The following is a 4,727-nucleotide window of genomic DNA, read 5'->3' as shown; positions in this document are numbered from 1 at the left end:
ATCCCCGTTGTTCCCCAGCATCTACAGGAACTCTACACCCAGAGTTCTGCTGAGCTTAATGCAGGGGAGCAGCTCCAGCTAGCACAGCTGCTGTCAACTTATGGCGGCGTGTTCTCCACAGGCCCCAGCGACCTTGGCCGCACCAACTTGGTGCAGCATGATATTATGACACGACCTGGTATCCCAGTCAAGCAGCCACCACGCAGGATGGCGGGGGTTAAACAACAGAGTGCCGACCAACAGATTCAACAGGGCTTGGAGGCAGGCCTAGCCCGCAGCAGCCACAGTAGCTGGGCGTCACCCATAGTGATGGTACGTAAAAAGGATGGAACATTTCGCCTCTGCATAGACTATAGGGCCCTGAATGACTGCACTATCAAAGATGCGTACCCACTGCCCCGCATCCAAGACACATTGGACACCCTCTCCACTGCCAGGTGGTTCAGCACACTAGACCTTGCATCTGGCTACTGGCAAGTTGAACTAACCCCAAGAGCTCGTAAAGCAGCAGCCTTCTGCACCCGAAATGGACTGTTCGAATGGAATGTCATGCCCTTTGGACTGTGTAATGCTCCAGCGACATTCCAGCGACTCATGGACCGTGTCCTGGCCGGCATGCAATGGGAAACCTGCCTGGTTTATCTGGACGACATCATTGTGCTGGGCAGAGACGTGCCAGAGATGCTGGAGCGGCTGGGCCAAGTTTTCACCAGGCTCCACCAAGCTAACCTGAAACTAAAGCCTGCAAAGTGTTGCCTCTTCCGCCACCAAGTTGCCTACCTGGGTCACATTGTATCAGAGGATGGTGTCGCCACTGACCCCAGTAAAATCCAGAAAGTGAAGGAGTGGCCAACACCCACATCAGTTCAGGAGGTCCGCCGTTTCATCGGTCTCGCATCCTATTATCGGCGGTTTGTGAAAGGCTTTGCCACCATAGCTGAGCCCCTCCATGCCCTGACCAAGAAGTATGCACGGTTTCAATGGACTGAACAATGCCAGGCAGCATTTGACAAACTCAAGTGCCTGCTTACCACTGCGCCAGTCTTGGGCTACCCACTTGACCAGGGCGACCTGGTACTGGACACCGATGCAAGTGATGTGGGCATTGGCGCTGTTCTCTCCCAAATCCAGCAGGGGAGGGAACGTGTCCTAGCATATGGCAGCCGCAAGTTGTCTAGGACTGAACAGAACTACTGTACCACCAGGCGGGAGCTGTTAGCAGTGGTTGAGTTCACGTCACACTTCCGGCAGTACCTCCTGGGGCGGTCTTTTGTTGTTCGTACAGACCACAGCAGTCTTCGGTGGCTAACCAAGATGAAGGAACCTGAGGGACAGCTTGCCCGGTGGCTTGAGAAACTTAGTGAATACAACCTGGAGATCATCCACCGCCCAGGTCGGCTGCACAGCAATGCAGACAGCCTCTCCAGGAGGCCTTGCCCCCAGTCATGTCCATGCAAGCTGCCCAGTCCCTCCCCTTATCCAGTGAGTGTCAGACATCAGGCGGTGCAGTGCGAGTTGGACTCTGATGTCAGCCAAGTGCCACAGTGCTCAGTGGGGGTAGGCAGACACCCCGGGTTGGCAGCAGTGGGTCCAGTGGGGGTGGAGGAAGCTTCACTTGCCAATACAGACACTTTGAGTTACACGGAGAGAATTTACCTGACTAAGACTGATGAGGCTGAAACTAAACTGTTTTGTGGTTGGTCTTTACAGGAGCTGCAGCAGGCCCAAAAAGCTGACCCAGACATTGCTCCCATCAGAACCTGGTTGGAGGCCAGTAAAGAACGTCCTCCATGGGCAGCAGTTTCACAATACAGCTCTGCCACAAAAACGTACTGGAGCCAATGGAAACGGCTCTACTTCCAAAATAGAATACTGGTTAGGCGGTATTACTGCCTTGATGACACCCACTTCTACCCCCAGATTGTGCTGCCTCGTGTCTTCCGGCCCGATGTCATGAAGCAGATGCATGAGGGACCGGTTGGTGGACACTTTGGCGTGGAGCGCACGGTCACTCGGCTGCAGACCCGATACTTCTGGTACCGGATGAGGGAAGACGTCTCCCTCTGGTGTGCCACCTGTACCAGCTGTGCATCCAAGGCCAGGCCCCACAAAACACCACAAGCACCGATGGGCACTGTTCGTGTTGGAGCCCCAATGGAGCGTGTCGCCTTGGACATTATGGGCCCATTGAATGAGACAGAGCGCCGTAACAGGTATGTGCTCGTCATACAGGACTATTTCACTAAATGGGTAGAAGCCTTTCCCCTGCCTAATGACAAGGCAGTAACTGTTGCTGAAGTGCTGGCTTCAAAGTGGGTGTGTCGTTATGGAACTCCACAGTCGCTGCACAGTGACCAAGGCCGGAACTTCGAGTCTGAAGTGTTCCAGGAAATGTGTGCACTGTTTGGTATAGAGAAAACACATACCACACCTTTCCGACCTCAGTCTGATGGCCAAGTTGAACGGTTCAATGCTACCCTACAAAAGATCTTGGCCACCACAGCGGAGCGTTGCCACTGGGACTGGGACCTCATGATCCCTTATGCAGTGATGGCCTACAGGGCGACAAAGCATAGTGCAACTGGGTTCACTCCCAACTTCATGATGTTTGGAAGGGAAGTGAGTGAGCCGGTGGACCTCGTGGCAGGCCTCCCATTGGACCCTGAAGAGACCCTTTCAGCCCCTGAGTATGTCCAACAACTCCGAGAGCGCCTAGAGCTGGCACATCAAATTGCCAGAGAAGCACTTGGGGAGTCTGTGAAACGGGCAAAGAGAGAATACGACAAGAACTGTTGCCGCACACAGTACCAGGTGGGTGATGCGGTTTGGTATCTCATCAAAGGTACGCGCAAAGTTAAGAGCAAGGTTAGAAAGTTCCTTCCATCCTATGAAGGCCCGTACTTTATCCTGGGGCAGTTAGATGATCTGGTGTATCGTATTCAGAAATGCCCCAGGACCAAAGTTAAAGTGGTTCATCATGACCAGCTGAAACCTTATCGTTCTCGTGATCCCCTGGATAATGCCTGGGTCAGACAGCATGCTGGAAGCTGGACACCAGTGGAGGTGTCACCCCCCACTTTGGACGAGGATCCTATGGACACCGGTCTGGGTTTGTCGCAACTGTTCCTTGTGGCAGACACCAAGGGGACCCCAAGCACCATCCCTTCAGGTCCAGCAGTGGAAATCCCAGCAGCTGCAGCTGCAAACTCTTCCACCTCCCCTTGTCTGGACTTTCCTGCCTCTGAGGACCCTTGTGATAGTGGGGGTAGTGCTTCAGCACTATTTCAGCAGGACCAGCGCCCTCAAAGGCCAAGGCGCAAGCGGAGACCACCGACCAGGTTGGGTGAGTGGGTGACTCAGTGAGTCTTGGGATCACGGACAGTTTGGGACTTAAAAAGGGACAATGAAAGAAAGTTGGGGTTATTGTTGAATTGAAGTGAAGACAACTGTTCTAGTATGTCTGTGCTGTTTGAGACAAGAGGTTTTATTATGTTCAATTTAAAAAAAAAAAAAGCTGGGTGTAGCAGCTTATTGTTGTATACTGTCCTTGTGTTATTTCTCGGTTAGGTGAAATGGGGTTGTTGTGTCATCCCATATGTTCCATGGCACGGATGCCTCTCAAGCTGATATCTGCACTGCCTTGATAAGCACTTCATCACACAATGAACTTTTTTTTTCTCTACGTTAAGGTCCCTTTCTCTACTGCTCCCCCTGAGCAAAGTGACCTTAATGTACATGTTATGTTGCAGGCACTGTGTTTTTTTTTTTTTTTTTTTGCAGGAATGGATGTGCTGTTATTGTGCTGGATTGGACTTCTGGGATAATGTCCATCCAGAGTGGGGGTAGTGTTATGAGAATGGTGTGGCCCCTTTAAGAGAGAGAGAAGGAACAGCAGTGTGACGTGCGTGGGGGCGAGTGCATGTGGGAGGGGGAGAGATGCAGCGCGAATGTGAGGGCAGATGCTAGTTGAGCACTATAGAAAGAAGACACAGTTTGTACAGCAGGTCGTGATTATAAAATAAAGCTGTTGCTCCAGCGGACAGTGGTGTCCCGTCTGTTGTTTCCACGGTGGAGAATAAGGGAGTTAACCCCGAGGTATTCGGCCCTGGAGAAGAGTAAATCTCCCCTGTGCTCTCTGACCCCGGTCTGAGAGCTGCTGCAGGAAAGGTTAACAATTGGCCTGCAAGGTAGCTGTTGCAGTGCATTGTGAGATTTGTAGTATAAGTGGTGGGAGCGCTATTTACCCACAGACCATTAATAATTACTATATGAATTTATCTCACGGGCTGTATAAAATTAAATTAACTTTTATACCATTTTATAAATTCTACATGGTTTTAATACAAAGTCACCTGTTGTACAGTTTCTTGTACATTTATTCAAATGTAAGCATCAAATAAATTTTGCAATGTCAAATATGCTTAAAAATCCAAATAAATTGTAGATTACATTGCACTAACCGGTGTATGATGGTAATGTGTTTTGAGGCATGCAGAAGTGCACGGGTTAACACCGTGACCTAATCCCAGGTAACCCGCAGGAGGAGCAGATTGCTGGGAAGTCTGCTTCAGGAGAGCATGTGGAGAGCCTTTTTGAATAAGGAATATTTCAGAACAAATATTCCTTTATAGGAAAGTGTTTTGGAAAACAGAGCTGTTTCAGGGTGTACAAAGCGGAACGAAAGTTAACTTTCCTTTTCTTCCGGAACTTAATCGTGTGGCCCCAGG

This window comes from Archocentrus centrarchus, chromosome 17, assembly GCF_007364275.1.
Source record: "Archocentrus centrarchus isolate MPI-CPG fArcCen1 chromosome 17, fArcCen1, whole genome shotgun sequence".
Classification (NCBI taxonomy): domain Eukaryota; kingdom Metazoa; phylum Chordata; class Actinopteri; order Cichliformes; family Cichlidae; genus Archocentrus; species Archocentrus centrarchus.
Note: the sequence above shows the minus strand (reverse complement) of the source record.